The sequence below is a fragment of the Podarcis bocagei genome, assembly GCF_964188305.1.
Source record: "Podarcis bocagei genome assembly, chromosome: W".
In the NCBI taxonomy this organism is placed as follows: Eukaryota; Metazoa; Chordata; class Lepidosauria; order Squamata; family Lacertidae; genus Podarcis; species Podarcis bocagei.
This window is the reverse complement of record NC_138131.1, coordinates 9,080,480-9,106,230: the sequence shown is the minus strand read 5'-3', so window position 1 is coordinate 9,106,230 and position 25,751 is coordinate 9,080,480. Positions and strand designations below refer to the sequence as shown.

Here is a 25,751-nt window from a genome sequence, read left to right as displayed (position 1 = left end):
ATCTAACCACGTTATATGCAGTGAATATGAGCAATGAATACTAATAACTGGAATGGATTAAGTTGTATGATAACTTTGCAATGAGCATACAATGATTACCACGGCCAAATACAGTAATTCCGTAATAAACCCTACCTATAAACCTGATGACTATATTCAGTGTGATGTACCAGAAGTCATAGAATCATAGAATCATAGAATCATAGAATCATAGAGTTGGAAGAGACCACAAGGGCCATCGAGTCCAACCCCCTGCCAAGCAGGAAACACCATCAGAGCACTCCTGACATATGGTTGTCAAGCCTCTGCTTAAAGACCTCCAAAGTAGGAGACTCCACCACACTCCTTGGCAGCAAATTCCACTGTCGAACAGCTCTTACTGTCAGGAAGTTCTTCCTAATGTTTAGGTGGAATCTTCTTTCTTGTAGTTTGGATCCATTGCTCCGTGTCCGCTTCTCTGGAGCAGCAGAAAACAACCTTTCTCCCTCCTCTATGTGACATCCTTTTATATATTTGAACATGGCTATCATATCACCCCTTAACCTCCTCTTCTCCAGGCTAAACATGCCCAGCTCCCTTAGCCGTTCCTCATAAGGCATCGTTTCCAGGACTTTGACCATTTTGGTTGCCCTCCTCTGGACACGTTCCAGTTTGTCAGTGTCCTTCTTGAATTGTGGTGCCCAGAACTGGACACAGTACTCCAGGTGAGGTCTGACCAGAGCAGAATACAGTGGCACTATTACTTCCCTTGATCTAGATGCTATACTCCTATTGATGAGGCCCAGAATTGCATTGGCACTATCAGCCTGCATGTAAAATTGAGGAAATATCCAATAATGTTTAACTAAGAAGCCTCTTAATTGCCTCTGCGAGTAGCAGCTTAATGAGGCAGTCCTCAATTGCCAAACAGCAGCGCAGCGCATGCAAGTCCCTTAATTGCCTTTATGAATTAAGGCTTTTAAAAGCAGAGCTCAGATGATAAGCACAGCGTTTGCTAATTGCACCAATTAATCTTACACACAGTCAGCACTTTACAGACCAGCACTCAGCACTTTTCATATAAAAACTGTAATAATTGTACAATTAATTTCAGCAGTTTAAGAACTTGGACAAATGTCTATCCTCAATAATACCACCCAGCACTTTAAGAATTATAACTCAGTAACATGTAACTATTAAGCAATGCACCCGCACTGCGTGCAGTGCAAGGAAAGATTGTATCGAGCAAAGTAGCAGCACAGGCTCAGGGCGGCTCTGGCTGTGCCTAAATTTAGAGAGCTATCCGCCCACCCTTATGCACGAGGAATTGGACTGAAACAAAGTACCCGCTGCCGGCACAAGTAGCCTTATGCGCTAATGCAATGTTGGCCCCAGCAACCCAACGCCTCTCCTGAAATGGCGGCCGCCGTGTGACCACATGGTCCTATTAAAATGGCGGTGACGCGCGCTGTTTCCGTGGCAACAGAGAAGCAAGCAAGAATTGGGACCGCCTCCTAGGCTACGCAACCCACCGATATCAAATCCATGGGGAAAATTTCCAAAGAAATTATAAGACCCCCCCTTTAACAGGAATAACTCCTTTGTGGGCAGATACTGCATCCGAGAAACTTTTCCCCTTGTTAACGGGCTGCTCCCCCCCACGCAGGATCCCCAGCGATCGCTGAGATTAAACAGGGTAGCTTGTGAGCGAGCCCCAAAGTGAGGACACTGGCCACCACAAATAGCACCCCAGCACAAATTTTTAAGCCTAAGCGCTCCTCAGCATGCAGCCCCGATAAGGACCCTGGTCGCCCCAAATAGCTCCAACCTCAAGTGGCTGCTGAAGCAAACCGCGTCTCAGACATCCTCACGGTGACTGGGAAACAGAAGCTGTGGCAGCAAGGTGAAGAAATCCAAGCGGTAGCGGCAGCAGTGGAAAAGAAATCCCGGCTGCGATGCTTCCGGGAGGCACAATAGGCTCGCGCTGGGTAGACTTTAAGGAGCTGCTCCCGAACGGGGCAGTGAAGCAACGCAATGCCGCAGGACCCGAACAGTAATCCGACTGAGGGAATCCGAGTGAAGCGTGGTGATCCGATGCAGCGGGAGGAGGAAAGGGCAAAAGAAGGGGGCCGATGGAACCAATAGGAGTAAAGCGCGCCGCCAGCAAATGGAGCCGGAGCCCGGCACTCCACTCTCTAACCGTAACCTAATATGAAGAAAAAACAAGAACAGAAAAAAGCAGCACAGCAAAACCCAGCAAATAACCAAGAAATTGCTCCCCCGCTCCATGTGCAAGGAACCCAAAGAACAAAGCAAGCAGATTATGGAGCAAGAGATAGCGAAAAAAACGGGTCAGCTGCAGTGAGGGAAAGAGGGGGAGCCTCGGCTGCGACAGACCTAAGTAGCCAAGGCCATGCCCCCGGAGCCAGCCAATTGGCTGGCCCAGGGTATGACGCAGCCGAGGATTCCCTCTGTTATCGCGTGGGCTGGAGCCAGCCTCCGTGAGGGTGGGGAAGGGGTGTGAAGCCCGCAACCCCACCTCCTCCTAATCTCGGAAGTGGCTTTACAGGCGCAGAGCCAAGGCTTTCGGTACCGGAGACGGACAGCTGTTGGAAGCAGCTGCGCTCCAGGTTGATTTGTGAGGTACGTGGGTCAAAGCTGCGAGAGGACTTTGATGTCTTTGCCAGGCCATAAAGGCCGTCAGAAACGGCAGACTGCTTGATTTAGTAGCTGCCTGATAAGGACTGTAATTGTTAGTTCCTGGTTGGAGTTAAACTCAGGGATGGACCCATTACAGAAGGAAGCAATGGGGTTCTCCCCATGCCCCAGACTAACAAAGGGGAATTATCAGATGTGGGCTGTGTACGCAGAGGCTCTTTTAAGAAAAGAAGCACTCTGGTATGCGATTGAAGACCCAGTGCCAGATCCAGTGATCTGAGCTGCAGCAGATTCCAGGGCAAGAGGCACTTTAATGCTTGCTGTCTCTTCTGAGGAGCTGGTTCTTTCGCGTGATAAGGGTACAGCTAAAGCAATTTGGAACGCTTTGAAAGACACCCACTTAAGAGTGGCGGCTGGCTCAGCTCTGCTCCACTTTAAGAAGCTGCACAAAATGGCGTTGAAGCCAGGAGGCAATGTAAGAAATCATTTGATGCAAATGCAGTCTCTCAGGCAGAAGCTTGTGCAAAGAGGGATTACAATTCCAGAATCCTTGAATCACTTCCGGGTTGGCGCCATCGCCGAATGGCGGATTCCCTCCGAGCTCCAGAGGGAGTCTGCTCGACAGGGGCCGGGTTTTGCCGCACCGGCGACGCGGGGACCCTTAAAAACCACGGGCGCGGATGCCCGTGGACATGGTGACTCGGCGGGCACCGTTAGTGCCCTCCCGACCTGCGAAGTAGCCTTTTTAAAGGCTACGGAAAGGGGGACGGGGAGCGGCGCGGTGCTGTGAGTCTACTGCTTCCCCTGCTGAGCGAAGCCACATGCCATTCATCGGAGAGCGCTGACTTCTTCCTTTAAAAAATTGGACTTAAAATCAAGAACAACAACCCCTGAGTAATCTGGAAATTGGACTAAAATTATTCTTTTTTTGTGGATTTGGCATGAGCGGGGGAGGTGCAAAGAGGAAGTCCGCCTCCCCCCCATTGTAAACATTTTAAAGCAAGGATTTGCCAACTAAGGTTGAGCGAAGAGTTGTTTTTTCCCCTGATTGGATAAAAGCTATTAATTCCACGGATTTAAAAGTTTAACTTACTGTGCTGGAGGATAAGAGTTTATTTCTTTTTGATTAAGTGCCACTCTTCCCGAGACCGGGAGTAACCCGCGAAAGGAGCCTGCTGAGGAGTTACAGAAGATTTTGACAGCTGTCAAATTAGCTGTCAAAGTCGGAAAAAACTGAAAGTTTTGGTTTAGCAGGTTATATCATTACAAGGTATTGAAAATAAAGAAAGATTGATACAAATTAATTTGACTTTTGGACTGGAAGTGAAAGGAATACTAAGTAACCAGAATCCCTCTAGAGGGGATTCACGGACACTACAAGAATGTATATAGGTCGGAAAATACTGGCTGATCTGGATGAGATCGTTTTTCTCATGGGAAAGCTGCGAAATATGTACGAGCAAGGCCATGTTTTGTCTACAAGTCCCACAAAACCGAAGTCAACAGAAAATATATCTACAGAGTTGGAAAAGGACTTGATGTTTAAAACACAGGCAGCTGGACAAGAAAAGAAACCAGAGACTGAAGAGGAGGAAGAATCATAGAATCATAGAATCATAGAGTTGGAAGAGACCACAAGGGCCATCGAGTCCAACCCCCTGCCAAGCAGAAAACACCATCAGAGCACTCCTAACATATGGTTGTCAAGCCTCTGCTTAAAGACCTCCAAAGTAGGAGACTCCACCACACTCCTTGGCAGCAAATTCCACTGTCGAACAGCTCTTACTGTCAGGAAGTTCTTCCTAATGTTTAGGTAGAATCTTCTTTCTTGTAGTTTGGATCCATTGCTCCGTGTCCGCTTCTCTGGAGCAGCAGAAAACAACCTTTCTCCCTCCTCTATGTGACATCCTTTTATATATTTGAACATGGCTATCATATCACCCCTTAACCTCCTCTTCTCCAGGCTAAACATGCCCAGCTCCCTTAGCCGTTCCTCATAAGGCATCGTTTCCAGGCCTTTGACCATTTTGGTTGCCCTCCTCTGGACACGTTCCAGTTTGTCAGTGCCCTTCTTGAATTGTGGTGCCCAGAACTGGACACAGTACTCCAGGTGAGGTCTGACCAGAGCAGAATACAGTGGCACTATTACTTCCCTTGATCTAGATGCTATACTCCTATTGATGAGGCCCAAAATTGCATTGGCTTTTTTAGCTGCCGCGTCACACTGTTGGCTCATGTCAAGTTTGTGGTCAACCAAGACTCCTAGATCCTTTTCACATGTACTGCTCTCAAGCCAGGTGTCACCCATCTTGTATTTGTGCCTCTCATTTTTTTGCCCAAGTGCAATACTTTACATTTCTCCCTGTTAAAATTCATCTTGTTTGTTTTGGCCCAGATCTCTAATCTGTCAAGGTCGTTTTGAAGTGTGATCCTGTCCTCTGGGGTGTTAGCCACCCCTCCCAGTCTGGTGTCATCTGCAAATTTGATCAGGATGCCCTTGAGTCCATCATCCAAGTCGTTGATAAAGATGTTGAATAAGACCGGGCCCAAGACAGAACCCTGTGGCACCCCACTAGTCACTCTTCTCCAGGATGAAGAGGAACCATTGATGAGCACCCTTTGGGTTCGGTCAGTCAGCCAGTTACAAATCCACTGAGTGGTAGCATAGTCAAGACCGCACTTTACCAGCTTCTTTACAAGAATATCATGGGGCACCTTGTCAAATGCCTTGCTGAAATCAAGGTAGGCTATATCCACTGCGTTCCCTTCATCTACCAGGCTTGTAATTCTGTCAAAAAACGAGATCAGGTTAGTCTGACATGACTTCTTTTTCAGAAATCCATGCTGACTATTGGTGATCACAGCATTCCTTTCTAGGTGCTCAAGAGATATTTGCTGAACAGGAGGAGCAGAAAGTAGGGGCGGCCGAAATGACACAGAAGGTAAATGAGAGCCGGAGGCCTGCCAAGATGGTTATAAATCTGATCAAGGTGGAAGCTGGAGCTTTTGGGGTATTTGGACTTAAGAAACAGAACTTGAGCTCCACCTTTAAACAAGGAGGCCTGGCTGGAAGGAACATGGACATTATAGAGAGAATGCCTCTTCGAGATTGGGTGTTAAACGTAAGGGACTCTCAAAGAAGCCGGCAGAAAGGGACTGAGAGAGATTCAAGAGCCTCGGACGTGAGGTCACCAGGCTAAATAGATGGACTAATGGACTATGGTTTGGGATTGAAACCGGGGAGAGAAGGGTGGGGTTTGGAAATCCAAAGGGGGCCTGATCTTTTTTATTCTGTGCTAAATTTTATGTTGTTATCACTATAAGAATGGGGAATTCGTGGAAGGGAAATAGGGTCAACCTTAGAAAAAGTTTTTTATAAATGATTAAGGTATATAAATTAAAAGTTGATATACAAATTGAACTAAATATAATAATGAATTAAGGGTTAAAATTTAATATAAATAAACATAATAACAAATTAAGGTTAAGAAATTAGAGATAAGAACTTGTTGGATAAATATTTGGATTTGGAATACAAGAAGGGGAGGTGAGGGGAAGTCGTGGAAAGAAGTTATTGAAAATGAGACTCTAAAGGTTGAATTCTTTTGTGTTTTCTTTTTTCTTTTTGTTTTTTTGTATCTTTTGAAACTCTAATAAATATTACTTAAAAAAAAAATACAATTCCAGAATCCTTGTTTTCATTTCTGATTTTGGATTCTCTGGACAGTAGCTTTGATGTTAACTGCACATGTGTCAGCGGTGCTAAAACTAGGCTGAACGCTGGATTCCGGATGTAATGTTCAGGGGGAGTTGACTGTCATGCCACCCCAGTCAATGGTGCAGGCACCAGATGGCGCTAGAGCTTTGAAAGCTGTTATGTGTTTTTCTTGTGGCCGAATGGAACATTACACGAGGGACTGTAAAAGTCCAAAAGCCAGATAGAAACACAGCAAAAGCTTGAGGAGCAACAGAGGGAAGGGCAAGGCTACTAGCAAGCCCAAAGCAACACAACACAAGGCTTTGGTGACACACTGTTCCACCCCAAGGGCCTGAGGCACTTTTGTTGTGGACTCAGGGGCCACGCACCACATCTGCAGAGACAGACATTTGTTTGTCACATTTGTTTACACCACAGAAGGGAACTATGCACCAGGAGGATGGCCAATTGATGCAGAGTGAAGGCGTGGGGACAGTCGCGCTTCACAGTTTGGATGCTTCGATTAGCAACACTCTCTATGTTCCAGGTTCGGCGGACAACTTGCTGAGTGTTTCCCAGCTCACAGCGCAAGACTTTACTGTTTCCTTCAGTAAAGAGAGATGCACCATCAGGAAGAACGGAAAAGACATTTTACATGGATGTGTTAATGGCTTGTTCTTGTTGTCTTATGATGATACTGTTGATGTAATGCAAAATGAGACTTTTTGTATTATGAATACTAACAAAATTTTGCATGCAGATTGTTTCCACGACAAACTGATTTTACATTAGGTATTTCTAGACTTAAGATAGTTATTATGGTATGCATAATCAAATTGTTGGGAAATCTAGAATAGATGTATGTTATATAAAGGAAAGGAAATGAGAGAGAAAAAAGAAAGAAAACAAAAAATGCATAATAATAAAACTGAAAAATTAACAACAACAACAATCTTTATTACGGTCCAGAGACCCAACAAATCGTTACAAAGCAATACACAATTCATACAGCCTACCTCCAGGTTAAACAAGCATTTTGTTCAGAATATAGGGATCATTTGTTCCTGCAACCACCGATAAAAACTTTGCCACTGCTAATGTTCTAGCATTTGTCCAGTTTTCCGGACATAGTGAGCCTCTGATTTTCCCGGGAAAGGTACCAGCAAGGGTAGTATCAGTTCAGCCCTGGCTTGCTCATATTTTGCACAGTGCAACAAAATATGTTTTATGGAGTTGATGTCTTGAGCACACGAGCAAAGTCTGTCCTGGTAGGGAACTCCTCTCAACCTGCCATCCAACACTGCAGAAGGAAAGACGTTTAGTCTGGCTTTGGTGAAAAGCCTTCGATAATTTGGTACTGTCAGGTTTTTAATGTAAGATGTTAACTTAAAGACATACCCATATTGTACTCCTACTGCCAGTGGACTACAGACTGCGTGTGATCGAGATCACAAGTCACTGTGTGCATTATCCCATAATCTTTGCTTTAACATCTTTTGGGTGCCTTCATAACCCAGGTAATACAGTTGGGGGGGAGACAGACGAATAGAGGTGGATTTTTTAGCCATGGTTTTCTGCCATTTGCTGACAAATTCCTCATTGGTCAGGTGTTGGTACAAACCCTTCCCTAGATCAAACGCTGAAATCCTGAGCCAATGTTTTAGGGCAGCCCACCACACTTTAGTTGAAATTGGGCATTCACCAGCTTCTAACAGAAGTATGGAGTTGGGGACACAGTTGGGTACCTGCAGCAGAGATCGTAGAAATTTTGCCTGAAAGCCATCTAGCTTTGGCAGGTCCCCAATATGCCAGACATCTGCAGTGTACAGGAGTTGGGAAACAGGTTTTGCGTTGAAAACCCTTAAGGCTGCTGGAACATATTTGCCGCCCTTTGTGAAAAAGAATCTGAGTGTGACTAGCTTTGTGATCTCCGCCTTTTGAATACTCTTTTAGTGCTAGATTCTGGCTCCTGTAATGTCAATTCTAGGTCATCTGCAAAAGCTTTCAATTTCTATTGTTTAGCTCCGACCATTATACCTTTAATCAGATGGTCCCTTCTAATCATATTTAGCAGAACCTCCAGGACCGAAATAAAAAGTAATGGGGAAATTGGGCAGCCTTGTCGTGTCCCTTTCTCTATCTTAAATTCCTCTGTCACCACGTTGTTAACTATTAATTTAGCCTTTTGTTCTGAATAAATTGCACTTATACCATTTTCAAATCCTTGACCGACCCCCATCCCCTGGAGATTTTTCTTCATAAAACTCCAAGAAATATTGTCAAAGGCTTTCTAGGCATCCACAAAAATTAAAACTGCTTTAGTATTAATGTCCTCTTGCAACTTCTCCAAAATGTTAATTATATTCCTCGTATTATCAGACAAATGTCTGCCTGTGAGAAAGCCAGCTTGGTCCTTATGTATCTCTTCCTTTAGTACTTTTTTTAACCTCTTAGGCAAAATGTCAGCAAATATTTTGTAATCCACATTTAGCAAGGATATGGGTCTGTAGTTCTTAAGTTGTGTCTTTTCAGACTCAATTTTCGGTATAAGTGTAATAAATGCTTCTTTCCACGACTCTGGCGCTTTTCCCCCCTCCAAAATTTCATTGCAAACCTCCTTTAGTGGTTGAATTATCCAGTCCTTCAAAGTTCTGTAGTATTTTGAGGTTAAGCCATCCGGCCCTGGAGATTTTCCCAACTGCATATTCTGAATGGCACCTTCTACCTCCTGTTCCGTGATTTTATAGTTCAACATTGTCTTATTTTCTCGAGAGATTTTTTGCAGTCCATTTGTTTTCAAAAACTGGTCTATGTCAAACTCTTTCTGGGGCACTTGTGTATATAGTTGTTTAAAATACCTCTGGAAGCTTTTTCTAATTTCCAATGGATTCTGGATGTTTTTTCCTTCCACTTCCAAATTAGTAATTGTTACGATATAGAAGCAATGCGGGCACGAGCTGCTAGCTTGAAAGCAAAACATAATGGGAATGTTGGGACTGTTCCGTGGGAAACAGAGGGACAGTCTATTCACAGTGCGAAGCACCGGAATTAGCTCAGAGTGTAATATGAGCTGTACAGGAAGTACAGGAGGAGTTTGTCTCTCGGCTGTTGGAGCTTGAAGAGAGCAGTCATGATTTCTGTAACGCTGCAAAGACAGAAATAAAGGCATGTAAATACGTTTCTGTCTATCTTTTTCCCCTGCCTGGGGGGGGGGCAGGAAAGAGTGGTGTGTTCTTCTCACGCTGAGAAGGATCACCTATCGCGACCTCTGCCTGGACCTTGCCGGGGAATGCAAACAGGGAGGTCATCAGGAGATCAAGCCGGGTGCCTGGAGAGTGGCCAGTTTCTCCTGATAAAGGCTTGATTCCCAACAGTAATAGTATTAAGATTCTGTCTCATTGAATCCAGGTTCTCAGGAAACCGGTCCGTATGTGAAAATAGGTAGTGCATCTTGACGCTCATGTTTCTGAAAGCAGTCAGCATCTTGACGCTCCAGGTTTCTGAAAGCAGTCAGCATGTTGTTGACAAGTTCTGCGTAGTTTCTGGCCTTATTGTTGCCAAGAAAGTTCTTCACTACCAGAACAAACGCCTTCCACACTTCCAGTTCCACTTCATTCATTGAGTTTTCGAACTCTGGATCTCTGATGAGCTGACGAATCTGAGGACCATCAAAGATGCCAGCTTTCAACTTCTCCATGGTCAATCCTGGAAAAGCCTGGCACAAGTAAGTGAAGCAGTCACCATCCTTGTCCAGAGCCTTGGTGAACTGCTTGATTAAGCCAAGCTTGATGTGCAGCGGTGGGAAGAGTATTCTGTCTCTGTCCACCAGAGGGTCATTGATGACGTTCCTTTCTTTGCAAGGCACCAATTCCTCCCACACAGGCTAGTCCTTCTTCGTGTAATGCTGAGCACGGTCCCTACTATCCCACATGCACAGAAAACATGGGTACTTGGTGAAGCCAGACTGTTGTCCCAACAAAAAGTTCACCATCTTCAGGTCAACACAAATAAACCACTTATGCTGATCATAACCAATTTTCTCCAGCACATACTTCACCGCTTCATAGTTCTCCTTCAGTGTACTTGAGTGAGCCAGGGGTATAGAGGCAAACTGGTTGCCGTTGTGTAGCAGAACACATTTCAGTGATTGCTTGCTGCTGTCAATGAACAGTCTCCAATCTTTGGGTTCGTACTGTGGCACTCCAAGCTTGAGCAGAAGCTGTGCAATATCTGCACAGTACACCAAGTCCTTCTCTTCCGAGAAAAAACAGAGGTACTCTTGATGCCTGTTGCGGAAGAAGCTGATGCGAGCACTGTCAGAGAGGAGGTTTTTTCCCTTCAATCTGGATGCCAACAGTTTGGCAGAGTCCTTTGACAAGCTGAGGTCGCGAACTAGATCATTCAGCTCCTTTTGGGAAAATGTATGTGGAGCATCATCTTCAAGTACCACTTCTTCTTCTTCTTCATGTCCTTCAACACTGGAGGCATCTCTGTCACTAATGTCAGGAAGTTCTCCGAAGATAGGCACTGGAATTTCATCACAATGAGCTACAGGACGACGTGCTGATTGAAGATCAGGATACTTCAGGCTGCTCCGGTTCTTTCTGTTGATCCCAGCCGCACCAATTTATGGAAGATTTCGAGGTTTTATGACTTCAAACTGATCCCTTTTCAACATAATCACCCAGAACTATCGGACCTGAATACTTCTTGTCATTAAAATAATCATTTCCAATCAAAACATTGATTCGACATGGCATTTTACGCCCCCCAACTTCTTCTAAAATGCTCCACACAAGCGTACATGTGAACAAAAACGTAAAAAAACGACATGTGGCCATAGCTCAAAAACTTGACCTGATTGAGCAAAACCAATGTGATTTTTGGATTCAGCGCATCAGATTCGTCCTAAATCAACTGAAAAAACGCAGAGAACAAATTTGTTGTTGACCAGTGTTATCTATGTTGGATTTTTTAATTGATTTGAAGGCCTCCCTGTTAGTGAGACAGTAGTCTACTGTGCTGGCTCCATTTGTATTTATGAATGTGTACTCGCCTTCTCTGTTCCCGGGGAATGCCCCATTAGCAATGATGAGGTCAAGACTTATTTGTAAAAAAGCCAGGCAGAATCCAGCATAGTTGATTTGGCAATCTTTCGAATGTCTATGTGGGGGTGGGTTTAGAAAGAGGGCGCTATTTTCCTTTAGATCTCTTAATATTGGGAATTTTATTTCCAGGCTATCATCATTTGAGCCTATTCTGGCATTCATATCCCCCATTAGGTAAAATGGTGATCCGGGGTACTTAATTTGTAGGGAATAAAGGAAATTATGGAATTTACGCCATGTGCTCTCGATCTGTGTTTGCACATAACTAAAACTATCTATCAAACAAAAAGCAGTAATTAATTAATTCAAACCGGTACCAGGGTATTCTGCTCACAAAATCACTCATCGTCAGGGTGGAACGTTCCTCTCTTCACGGCAATCACCACTTCACACCCATTGAAGTTTTTATGGTCTTTATTTACAAGTATTTACAGTATTTACAAGTATTGAATGGGAACTTAACCCTTGAGGTGCCTGCATGACTGCCGACTCACTGGCCACTTCTCCCTGATCCCCTGCGTTTTCAGTCTCTAACGCCTCTGTGCTGGGCCCTGCTCCCCCCTCCTCACTAGACACCCTTTCCTCTGCTGCTGCTGGCTCCTGCCAAACACTCTCTATCATGTCAGGCAATTCCGAGCGTCCCGACTCTTCCCTGACATCACCCCCGTCTCTAAGGCCCTCCCACTCCCCTTCACTGATACTGTCTGCGGGAGGGCTCCATCCTCCAAACTGATCTTCCTCTACTTCACTCTCACTGTTGATTTCTTCTTCTGGCCAATCTCTTGGCTTCAGCTTGTGAGGATATCTCTTGTGAAATTCCCTCTGCAACTCTGGGGTGTGAATGTTCTCTACTGGCTCCCAAGAGTTTTTGGAAGAATCAAACCCTCTCCACGCAACTAGATACTGCAACTTTCTATGGCACCACCTAGAATCCAAAATCTCCTCCAGCTCGTACTCCTCCTGATCGTCCACTAATACCGGAGGGGGAGGTTCCACCTTAACTCCTTGATACCTATGGGCTGGCACAAACTCTGACAACAAGGATCTATGAAATACCGGATGTATCTTCATAGTTTCCAGCAATTTAAGTCTGAAAGTCACTGGATTAATCTGTTCCGTTACTTCAAAAGGTCCTAACCTTCTAGGCTCCAACTTCTTGCACCTCCCCTTGAGTGGCAAACCTTTTGAGGACAACCAGACCTTCTCCCCCTACCTTAATTTCCTTACCTACTTGTCTATGTGCATCTGATGATTGTTTATACGTTGCCTTCGCTGTCTCTAAATCTTCTCTCAGTAGAAGAAATGGGATGTCTGCAAGAGATGCTAACTGCTCAGCCGCTGGCACTGACAGTGACTCCTCTTGCCCTGGAAAGGCCTGGGAATGTACCCCATAATTTGCAACAAAGGGTGCTTGCCCTGTCAATGCATGTACTGCATTGTTATAGACTAATTCTGCCAAACTCAACTTCCCTACCCAATCATCTTGTTGATAATTGGTGTAGCATCTTAAATATTGCTGCAATGTGGCATTGGTCCGCTCCGACTCCCGGGTTGTTTGGGGGTGTCTGGCTGAGGTGAAACCTATCTCCACATCTAACAGCTGCATTAACTTCTTCCAAAAGTGTGAGGTAAATTGGACCCCCCCAATCTGAAATAACCCTTAAAGGCATGCCATGCAACTTGAATTCATGGTCTATGAATATCCTTGCGGTCGCCTGAACTGACGGCACCTTTGCACATGGTACAAAATGGGCCATCTCCATCAGTAAGTCCACCACCACCCAGATCACTGTTAGTCCCTCCGAAACTTGTAGATCTGTTATGAAATCCATAGACACTGCCTCCCAAGGCCTTTTGGGCATGGCCAAAGGCTGCAGTAGCCCTGCCGCTGCTTCCCTTAGCCCCTTCGCTCTTTGGCATGGCTCACACACCCTGACATACCCCTTCACGTCCTCCCACACCTTTGGCCACCAGAATTGTCTGGTGACTTGATTTGACCAAAATGCCCAGCTGTGGAATTGTCGTGGTGTTGCCTGAGAACCTTAGCTCTTAACTCTCCCTCTGGCACATACAGTGCCCCCTTGTGATACAACAACCCACCTTTTCCCTCAAAGCCCTCTTCCTTTCCCCGTCCTTGGTTCACATCTTCGGTGCAAACTCACCAGTAGCAGTCTGTTCCAGGAACTCCCTGTCACTCACTATGGTAACTGCATATTCCCATTGTTCTGCTCTCAAGATATTCCTCACCACTGGGGATGCCTTTTCCTCCATGTATTCAGGCTTTTGGGACAATGCATCTGCCCGGGCATTCTGATGCCCTGGCATGTACCCAATCCTAAAATTAAACCCAGCAAAAAACTCTGCCCACCTGATTTGCCTCTGTTTCAACTGTCTCACAGTTCTCCAGTACTCCAAATTCTTGTGATCTGACCACTAGGTGCTGCGCCCCCTCTAGAAAGTGTTTCCAAACCTTAAAAGCAAAATGTATAGCAAGAAGTTCTTTGTCCCAGATCGTGTAGTTTTGCTCAGACTAGGTTAGTTTCCTAGAGTGGAAGGCCTCCAATCTCCTTGCCTGCGGCAAAACAGCACCTATTGCGCTGTCTGAGGCATCTCTCATTGGTCTGTGTGGATCTACACGCATCAGATATTTTTCTGAAGCAAACATTGTTTTCAGCCTTTCAAAAGCTTCCTGAGCCTCCTTGGTCCATTGGAAAGGCCTCTAACCTCTTAAACAATCTGTGAGCGGTGTCGTGATTTTTGAATAATTTGGTACAAACTTACAATAATAGTTCGCAAATCCCAGAAATCTCTGCACGTCCTCCTTTGTTTTTGTTTTTATTAACAGGCCAATCAAATCACATTAATTCCAAATCACATTAGTTCCAAATTATACAGCCAGATTTTTGTTGGGGGTACCCATACTTCAAGCTCCGAAAGGGATCCAAACTTCACTCTTGCTGCTGCTGCTTTAATTGAACAGTTCTATCCAGTTCCGTCCAGATAGTCTCTTTGTTGTTTTCCCCATCTTCTTGTTATTATCATATATTCCTTTCTTTGTGATCTCTGATAATCTTCACAAGCGGGTTGCAAACAAACATATTCTGTGTGGGTTTTACACTCTCCAAGAGTCATATCACATAAAGGACAGACGCCATTTCCACACCTCCGTAAAAAACATTCCCACAGTCTGTCCGTTGATTTCCACAGGCTTGCCAATCTATTATCTCAGGGGGACCTGCCAGGTCAAGATCACATTCCGATAACCATACATTCACATTCCGATGACCCTGGTCCTCCTCCCCTTGTCCTCCTATGGGCAAGCCTGTCTTAACGAAAGTCCATTTGTAACTGCGTCATAAAACTTTCTTTCCATTCCCCGATGTTTCCACCAGTCCTCTCTTTGATCAGTAATTCATTTCCACACAGTTCTTAACTCCTGCTTGTGATTAGTAATTAGCAACGATTCTTCTCTAAGCAGGGGAGGGTTATTGGTACTCACATAAGACAAAATAAGAAAAGTTTTTTCCTCCCCCCCTTTTCGTTTCACTCCAACATACCAGTCTTTTAATGATGATTCTTCACTTGATTTATTTGTCCAGCCCGTCGCTCCGCTCGCAGAGATCCCATTAATCAGCAGTCTTTACTCCCGATCTTCACTTGATGTATGTGCATTAGCTTCTTTCCAATTATATATTTCCAAGTATATATTTCGAGCTAATGCGAACCAGTGCGCGATTAGAGACAGCGTCAGGGAGAGCCGACCTCACCCGAGGGCTTCGTGCCAAGTGTTCTCACCCCCTTCTTTCGAATCCGAGGGTGAATTATGGACACAGCTGGCAAGGCAGTCCCCCCCATTCCCTGGGGGGGGGCAAGGGAGGCTGCATACTCCCATCACAGCCTCTTAATTACCTTGTGTGGGTCGGAGAGATGTTATTGTCGGCCATCTTCCAATGCGCCCCCTGGTGGCCCCCCAACATCCTTCTTTGTTTTGGGCTGTTGCCATTCCACCACATGTGTACCCCTCATGGTGAAATGCAATAGCCCCAAAACTCTACTTCCTTGACATGGAACTGGCACTTTTCTAATTTCGCATACAACCGGTGTGCCCTCAGCCTTTTTAACACTTCTGTTACATGTTTTATGTGTTCCTCATGACTCTCAGAGTAAATTAAAACATCATCCATATGTGCCAGACAGTATCTATCAAGGGCCCCTCCCAGAACGTGGTTGATAAAGGCCTGGATGGTCGCAGTCCTCGACTGCAAACCAAAAGACATCACCAAGTACCGTATTTTCTGCTCTATAGGACGCACCAGACCATAGGAGGGGGAGAACAGGGAAAATTTTGTTTGCTTGTTCTCCCCCTCTAAAACAAGGTGTGTTCTGTGCGGTCAAGGTGCGTTCACCCGAAGCCAACGGAGCGCAGCGGGAGTTCCCGCTGTGCTCTGGAGGCTTCAGGCGGCTACCTTGTAAGCCTGGAGAGCGAGAGGGGTCAGTGCGCACTGACCCCCCTCTCTCTCCAGGCTTCAGTGAAGGCAACCCAAAGCCTTTGAAGCATGGCGGGAGTTCCCCCTGGGCTCCAGAGGCTTCAGGTTCCTTTTGACCTGCTCTTTGGGGCTGGCGGGGGGAAGCGCTGCTTTCCCCTACCACCAGCCGCAAAGAGCAGGTCGGGGAACAGTGCAACGGCTGCGTGCAGCCGTGCCGCTGCCCCCCGAGCTTGTGGGGCTGGCGGTGGGGGGAAGCGCTGCTTTCCCCCACCGCCAGCCTCAAAGATCCCTGAAGCCTTCGGAGCGCAGCGTGAGGTACCGCTGTGCTGCAAAGGCTTCAGAGATAGCCACCTGAAGCGCTGCGCTCCAAAGGCTTGAGGTTTCGGGGACAGCCTTTGTAGCCTTCGTGGAGGCTTTGCGCAACTAACCCCAAGCTAGAATAGCGCTCCATCTCCCTGTTCTGGCTTTGGGCTTAGCCGCGCAGCCTGCATTCACTCTATAGGACGCACACACATTTCCCCTTAATTTTTGGAGGGGGAAAATGCGTCCTATAGAGCGAAAAATACGGTACTCAAAAGTTCCAAAACGGGTAAAAAACGTGGTTTTCCACTCACCCCCAGCTCGAATCCTTATTAAATTATAGCCCCCCCCCCCCAGGTCAAGCTTGGTAAAAAAAATTGCTGACCACACCCTCTCCAATAATCCCCTATGTGTGGCAGAGGGTACCCCCTTGGTTTGATCTGGCTGTTCAAAATTTTATAGTCACAAATAAGTCTCTGGTCTTCAGAGTCCCTTTTCTTTATGAAGAAAACTGGGGAACCTCCTGAGGCAGTGGATTACCTAATGAACCCCCTCTTCAGATTTTTGTGGAAGAACTCCTTCAAGGCCTGGGACTCTGCCTCCTACATGAAGTATAGCTTTCCAGGGGGTAGTTTGGCCCCGGGGATTAGATCTATCTTGCAATCATAATCCCTATGAGGGGGCAACTTGTCATCCTCCTTTTCACAAAAAACATCTTTATAGGCTACATATTCTGGGGGTATTAACCTCTCATCCCCAGTGAGTTTTCCCTCTACTGCCACCCCCTGGCTTCCATTTGGACCACCTCCCCCTTCCCTAAACAGTGCTTCAGACAATAAGAAGAACCAAACGCCAAGGAACACTGACCCCACCCAAGTGCTGGGTCATGTTTTGTGAGCCAACTCATGCCCAGAACCACCGGGTGTCCCTATAGTTTAGTCACATGGAAGGCCATTGTCTTGGAATGGTGTGCCACTTCCACCCTTATCCAGCACCTCTCCTTCCAGCAGCGACCTGCCATCAATCGTCTTCACACTTAATTGGAACAACAAAGGTAGTAAGGCTAATCTGTGCTCCTGCACCAGGTCCATGTCTTCAGAGTCCACCAATGCATGGACTTCCAGTCAACAACCGTTTGGGAGTGATTCCTGGAACAGGTGCATCTGCCTGAGGCCATTTTATTGTTTCTCCACCTGGCTGTTGGCCCCCAATTCCAGCCGGGGGTGCTCGTTTCCCTGCTGGGGCTCATGTCAGCCCCCATTTCTGCACCTGACAAGGATTCCCAGGCCTTTACGGCTCTGGCATTAGCTAGCTATGTGCCCCTATTTGCTGCACATGAAGCAGCGTCTCACCTCCCTCCAATGCCTCTCATCTCCTCTCACTGATGCGGTTGCTGACCCAGACTTGGTACGTGCAGCTCCGATCTCCATGGGCTCCTCCTCCTCCCTTCTGGGTGTACTTTCAGCTTTACGCTCTGGAATGCAATTTTTGCGCCGACGCTGTCGACCCTGTTCTTTTCTCTCTTCTGCCTTCTTCTCCTGCCTCAACCCCAACTGGAGGCAGACTTTGATTAAGGCATCAAAATATTCCGGCTCTGGCATTTTGGCAAGTTGATCTAGGATATCACCATTCAGCCCCTTGTGAAAAATCACCACCACTGGTGGTGAGTTCAAATCCCACTTCAGTTTCTACACCAACAAGCTGAACGATGCCCAATAAGAGCACACAGTATTGTTCCCCTGTTTCAAACGCAGCAATTGTTGGGCAGTGGATAATTCCTCCACTGGATCCAAGAAAATAGAATCCAATATCTGCATAAAAGCCTTAAGGTTTGATAAGGCCTGATGTTGACTAGCCATCACAGGCACCACACAATCCTTAGCTCTTCCATCCAAGTAGCGTATGGCATAAGCAACTTTCTCCTGCTCCAATTTAAACTCAGCAGCTTTTAGGTTCAAGAGAAATAAAATCTCAGTCTTAAAGGCCATATAGTGAAAGCTTCTGCCCATAAATCTACAGGGGTGTGCTGCTACCGGTTGACTTGCCCTCTCTGCACGTTCTGTCTGAAGGATCATGCGTTGCTCATTCAACGCCGCTGTCAGACCGTCAGTTTGCTGTCAGACCGTCAATTTGCGATTTAAACTGGAGATTATGCTGCCACAGATCATTGAGCATGAGTTCCACTGCTCCAGGTTGCGGGGGGGCCCCGGCCGCTCCTTGATCTTGCATGATCTTACTCTCTGCTGCTTCCCGGTGTGAAGAGAGAGAGAATTGGCGGTATGCTGTCAGGGTGGAATGTTCCTCTCTTCACGCCAATCACCACTTCACACCCATTGAAGTTTTTATGGTCTTTATTTACAAGTGTTTATAGAAATCATTACGAGCTCATCACCATTAGTCTGATCCCGAACATGCAGATACTGCCAATGATTTACGGTGACGGCAGCGCCAACATGCAAAGTGTGGGAATTTCACGACCTTTCGCTGACTCTGTTTCTTTTCTTCCCGCCTGACTCGAGCCAACGTAAAACTCCCCCCTCCTTCTGAATCGGAACTTAACCCTTGAGGTGCCTGCATGACTACTGACTCACTGGCCACTTCTCCCTGGTCCCCTGCATTTTCAGTCTCTAACGCCTCTGTGCTGGGCCCTGCTCTCCCCTCCTCACTAGACACCCCTTCCTCTGCTGCTGCTGGCTCCTGCCAAACGCTCTCTATCATGTCAGGCAATTCCGAGCGTCCCGACTCTTCCCTGACACTCATGGTGTTAGTTTGTTCTTCCAATATTTCGCTATTAAGACTCTTGCTGCTGTAACTGCATAGAGGAATACTATTTTAATTTTGTTTGGAATGTTTATTGTGTGTGTGTGTGTGTGTGTGTGTGTGTGTGTGTGTATATATATATATATATATGCAGGTTTTGGTGTCTTCGGGTGTCTTCCCGTGTAAGAGTTGGGGTGTCTAGGCGACGTTTCGACGAGGTCTCACTCGTCATCTTCAGGCTGGTGCTTTCGGCTTCTTGTTACTGGAACAGAGCAGGATCTCAGTGTTTGAGTTCCTATAAATACTGTTGAGGGGGTGTGGTGTATAGCCTCCAACGTTCTGGGCAGAGAGGAAGTTCCCAGGTTAGTGTGTCTTTTCTTTTTTTGTTCATTAATTACTTGAGGGATATCTTGAGTGATTTCTTGAGTGATATTCTGAGTACCACTTAGGAGGGTCGTTAGGTGTGGATTAGTTGCTAAAGCTTTCGTGTCTTGACCTCTTGAGCTAGTGAAGAGTTTTTTCTGAGAAGATGGCTGTACTGCACTTAGTTGTGCTCTGGCTTGGCTTCGTGTATAGGGGCGAGCTGTGGTTTTGTGCCCTGTGCCAGCCAGATCTGTGTAGGGATTGCAGGGGGGTGCAGCATCCGGAGGTGCCACTATGGTTTGGCTACTGGATGGTGTCTGTAATTTATCTGTGGAGAGGGTCTGGGTTTGGGTCTGGTGTGGTTGATTGGAGATGGCGTTCTGTGTGCCTCTGGTTCTGGTGTCGGTTTTTGTGGGGAGGGCTATTTTCCAGATAGCAATCCCTACACAGATCTGGCTGGCACAGGGCACAAAACCACAGCTCGCCCCTATACACGAAGCCAAGCCAGAGCACAACTAAGTGCAGTACAGCCATCTTCTCAGAAAAAACTCTTCACTAGCTCAAGAGGTCAAGACACGAAAGCTTTAGCAACTAATCCACACCTAACGACCCTCCTAAGTGGTACTCAGAATATCACTCAAGAAATCACTCAAGATATCCCTCAAGTAATTAATGAACAAAAAAAGAAAAGACACACTAACCTGGGAACTTCCTCTCTGCCCAGAACGTTGGAGGCTATACACCACACCCCCTCAACAGTATTTATAGGAACTCAAACACTGAGATCCTGCTCTGTTCCAGTAACAAGAAGCCGAAAGCACCAGCCTGAAGATGACGAGTGAGACCTCGTCGAAACGTCGCCTAGACACCCCAACTCTTACACGGGAAGACACCCGAAGACACCAAAACCTGCATTCCTGTACCCGTGAAAATCTACGAAAGCAAATATATATATATATATATATATATATATATATATATATATATATATATATATATAACAACCAGCTTATCAATCAATATATCCATTTACATTTCCCCCCCTTTTTATCCCCTCCCTCCCTCTCCCCCCCAAGGATTTCCCTCAGCTCCTCTCTCTGGTTTCTTTACACATATTATCCTCTGCATATTTTAAATTGTACATATCATTGCCTTATCTATCATATATTCAACAAATAAATTTGTGGATGTTTATTCAAAACCTGCCAAGGAGTCCAAATCATTTTGTTGACTTTTAAAATAATTTGTGAAATGTTCCCATTCTTCCTAGAAGTAATGATTGTCCTTGTCACGCAGTTTATGTTGGGAAACTGTGTACGTGCAGCTACTCACAGAGTCAATTGAGGCTTGGCAGACAGCCAGAAGGCAATCTGAAGGAGTAAGTCTGCCTGGAGATAACAGAGGCATGGAGACAGCTCCCTGATTGGTCAAGCTCTCTCAAGGGAGTGATAATTAATGGCCTACTAACTGGGAGTTCAGTGGTTCTTTTTTTAAATAAATTTTTTAATTGGTTTTACAAGAATTTTTTAAACACATACAAACAAATAAAGAAACAAACAAACATGTATAATTTCATATCCTTTCTTTCATCAACCTTACTTCACCGACTTCCCCAAACCTCCCCTTTCTGCATTCCAATTCCAGTTTTTTTTCCAGCAAATCCTAACACTTAATTACACCAAATTTATCCCTTATTATTTTCTTTTACTTAATCTTTTTCAGCTATACACCTCTTTTTCCCCCTCAGATCTAGACATTTTAACACTCATTAATTTTGTAATATTTCTTAAGGTAGACTTTAAATTTTTTCCAATCTTCTTCCGCCGTCTCTTTCCCCTGATCACAGATTCTGCAAGTCATTTCAGCCAGTCCCATATATTCTATCACCTTCGTCTGCCATTCTTCCAGGGTGGGTAGATCTTGGGTCTTCCAATGCTTTGCGATGAGTATTCTTGCTGCTGTAGTAGCATACATAAAGAAAATTCTATCTTTCTTTGGCACCAACTGGCCGACAATACCCAAGAGAAAGGCCTCTGGTTTCTTAGGGAAGGTACATTTGAGTACCTTTTTCATTTCATTATATATCATTTCCCAGAAAGCCTTAATCTTTGGGCACGTCCACCAAAGGTGGTAAAAGGTACCTTCAGTTTCTTTACATTTCCAACATTTATTATCAGGCAAATGGTAGATTTTTGCTAGCTTGACTGGGGTCATGTACCACCTATAAATCATTTTCATAATATTTTCCTTTAAGGCATTACATGCCGTAAATTTCATACTGGTGGTCCACAACTGCTCCCAGTCAGCAAACATGATGTTATGACCAATATCTTGTGCCCACTTTATCATGGCTGATTTCACTGTTTCATCTTGTGTATTCCATTTCAACAGCAAGTTGTACATTCTAGACAAGTTCTTAGCATTGGGCTCTAACAGTTCTGTTTCTAATTTTGATTTCTCCACCTGGAAGCCAATTTTCCTGTCTTGTTTGTAAACCTCCATTATTTGATAATAATGGAGCCAGTCTCGTACTTTGGTCTTCAATTTCTCATGACTCTGTAGTTTCAATTTATCACCCTCTTGTTCCAAAATTTCCCAATACTTTGGCCATTTGGCCTCCATATTGAGTTTTTTCACGGCTTTAGCCTCCAATGGCGACAGCCATCTAGGAGTTTTATTTTCCATCAAATCTTTATATCTGATCCAGACATTATATAATGCTTTTCTAACAATGTGATTTTTAAAGACTTTGTGCACTTTAACCTTGTCATACCATAAATATGCATGCCATCCAAATACGTTGTTAAAACCTTCTAAGTCCAAGATATCTGTATTCTCGAGGAGCACCCACTCTTTCATCCAGCAGAACGCTGCTGATTCATATTACAATTTTAAGTCCGGCAGGGCAAATCCCCCTCTTTCCTTTGCATCCGTTAAAATCTTAAATTTTATTCTGGGCTTTTTGCCCTGCCAGACAAATTTCGAAATGTCCTTCTGCCACCTCTTGAAACAGTCCATCTTGTCAAGAATTTGCAATGTTTGAAACAAAAATAACATTCTAGGCAATACATTCATCTTTATAACTGCGATTCGGCCTAACAAGGAAATCTTCAGATTTGACCATATTTCTAAATCCTTTTTAACTTCTGACCAACATTTCTCATAGTTATTGTGATGGGATGATTAGCTGCTTGTGCGTAAAATCGTGGTCCCTCAGAGTTTGTGCAACTCCACAAACCTCTGTGTGTGACAGAGCTCCTCAGACATGTCTGCCCTAGTCACTTGCAGATTCCGACAGTGGTTGTTTTCGGAAGCGCTTCCAGCATAGGAGCTCCTTAACGGAAACACGTCTTCTGGACTCACGACGTGACAGCTTCCGCCGAGGAAAGGGTCTCCCTATGGGAGCTTCTGACACCTCCCCACTGTTCTCGCTGGACGTGTCCCGGAGCCCTCCCTCTTGCTCGCTTTCCCTCAGAGATCCTTCCCCTTCCCTGCTAGTTCCTGCTTTAGCTGCTGCGTCTCTCTCCGCATTCATGAGACCTTCCTCCAGAGACCCATCTCTCCCCCTGCTGGTCCCTGCTTTCGCTGCTGAGTCCCTCCCAGCCTCCAGGAGCCCTCTCCCCACCTGTTCCTCCGATGGCAGTTCCCTGACATCCACCTCCCCTCCAGGACCCCCTTCACCCCCGCCCATTCCCTCTCCTCTGGGCGGTGAGGAGGTAAAACCCCGAAAAGAATCCTCTTCATCTTCAGACGTCTCGAACATTTCCCTCCATCGGTCGCCGTTCCGGCTCGCTGAATCCTCCTCCTCCTCGGAATCTGTGAACCCCTCCAACTCTTCTTCTTCGTCGGTGGTGGCAAAGTATTCCCTCCGGAACCTCGCCACTGGCTGAGGTTTACGTGGGAACCTCTGATGAAACGTTTCTATTAAAACCTCGTCATTAACATCCTCTGCCATGACCCAGGTGTTTTCCGACTCCGGTTCCCCTTCCCACGTTACCAAATACTCTACTTGATCCCCCTTCCACCGGGAATCGAGAATCTCCGCTACATGGTAGCTGTGTTCCCTTTCCTCCATTGCTGGTCCCCAAGTGACCCTCCCTTCTCTGTCCCCTTTATACGGTGACAGCAACGACCTGTGGAAAACTGGATGCAGCTTCATGTGGTTCGGTAACCGGAGTCTGAAAGCCACTGGGTTGACCTGTTGCGTGACTTCAAATGGGCCCAGTCTTTTGGGTCTTAACTTCTTACAACCCCCTTTGAATGGTAACCCTTGGGTAGACAGCCACACCTGGTCCCCCACCCTAATGGTTTCACCTTCTCTTCTGTTTTTGTCTGCCTGCCTCTTATATGTTGTTATTGCAGAGTCCTGTGCACAACGGAATGACGAACAGTACGTGCCACATGCTTAAAGTTGCTTTATTTTCAGTTCATTGTTGAGAAATTACAAACATGCATCTTGCCTCTGCGGGAGCAGAGAAGCAACCCGTCCTCCTCCTCGGAATAACGAACACCGAGAGAGACAGTGAAAAACAGGAAACCAGTGTACGTCACATCCAGCTTCCCTTTCCCGTGGGAAAACCCAACAGTACTCTGACTGTGGAATGTAAACATTGTCTTGTGACAAGCACTTCGCTGCACAGTGAAGAGAGCAGAAACCAACATCCTCCCCCTTTCCGTGAACATCACTGGGCAGCGTGTTCGTACAATATCAGTACAAACCCAACTTCTGTACATAGGTACAGTGTTGATCCCTTGATACAATCTTGGACAATACATCAGCAGGAATTTCATTACCTGGCATATAGGACACCGTTACGAGTCCCTTCTGAATATGTTCCCTAGCATGTTGCACCTTCAACTGCAAGTGCTTCGTGCTTTGCTTACAACCTTCCGAATTCAGCAAAGCCAAACATGCTTTGTTGTCCTGGTAAACCTGGATTGGACATTTGACAGGAATTTTCATGTCTTTGCACAATTGTAACAACCATTCACAATCCTTAAGTGAATAAGACAGTGCATTCAGTTCAGCTTCACAAGTACTTAAGCTAATTGTTGTTTGCTTCTTGCATGACCAATCAAATAGACCCTGATTGTACATGTAGCAAACTCCAGACGTACTTTTCCTGTCTGCAGTGTCACTTCCAAAACTTGCATCTGCAAAAATTTCAAGACCACCAGACTTCTGATTGTTAAATCTCAGTCTGTAATGCATAGTGCCTTTCAAATAGCGTGCTATGCGTTTCAGAGCTTTCCAATCCTTAACAGTAGGATTGTTGACTTGTCTGCTTAGCAAATTACAGCTAACAGCAATGTCAGGTCTTGAACATCTGGCAATGAAGTTTAGCTTACCTAGCACACTTCTGTACAGTGTAGTGTCAGAAAATGCTTCTTCAGTGTCTTCTACCTGATAACCTGTTGTCATCGGTGTGTCTACAGGGTTAGCATCCATCAGGTTTAGTTTGCTTAACACATCAGCAATTTTCCGTGACTGGTGTACTAGAATGTTACCACTTTGATCTTTCTCTATTTCCAGAGATAGGTAATTGTTTACCTCACCAAGATCTTTCATGTCAAAGTGCTCTTTCAGTTGAGCTAGGGCGCTATTGTACATTGTGACATCTTTCCAAAAGAATAAAATATCATCAACATAAAACAAACAATACAGCTTCTTTTGCCCTTCCTCTTTGACAAACACACATGGATCAGATTTCCCTTGCTGAAAACCTAGAGAAAACAATGCTTCAGTGAGTTTAGTGTGCCAACACCGTGCACTTTGTTTGAGACCATAAAGGGACTTTTTCAGAGCACAAACAAATCCCTGTTTTACCTGTACGCCATCAGGTGGAAGCATATAAAGTGATTCACCTAGAGATCCGTACAAAAATGCTGTATTTACATCGTGGTGACTAATGTGTAGATTTTCCTCTGCAGCTAGCTTGAGCATAAGCCTAATGCTCTCATATCTCACCGTGGGTGAGTAGGTCTCGTGATAGTCTTCACCTGGTACCTGTGCAAAACCTCTGGCTACCAATCTGGCTTTGTGTCTGACTATCTTGCCATTTTGATCTGTCTTTGCTTTGAAGACCCATTTGCTTCCAAGCAGTTTCATTCCTGGAACTACTGGAACTAGCTCCCAAGTTTTGTTCCTTTCTAAGGAATCAAGCTCAGCCTTCATAGCATTTAACCATGGCTCAGCTTCCTTAGAATCCATATCCTGGATTTCTTGGAAACTTGAAGGTTCAAATACCTTCTTGGAGCTTTTAACAGCTGCTACTGCTGTTTTAGCAAATTCATCAGCAAATCTCTTTGGAGGTCTGCCTTTAGTGGCTCTTTGTGACCTGCGAATTAGCCTTTGGTCTTCAACACTCTCCTCTTCCTTCTTGGGAGAAAAATGACCTA

At 45.4% G+C, this 25,751-nt stretch overlaps 1 long non-coding RNA gene across 1 annotated transcript in view; it reads right to left on the bottom strand.

The window, feature by feature from the left end:
- The window catches only part of LOC308577871, a 921,996-nt gene that overhangs the window by 250,558 nt on the left and 645,687 nt on the right, over positions 1–25,751 (bottom strand). The gene's annotated exons all lie outside the window — the stretch shown is intronic.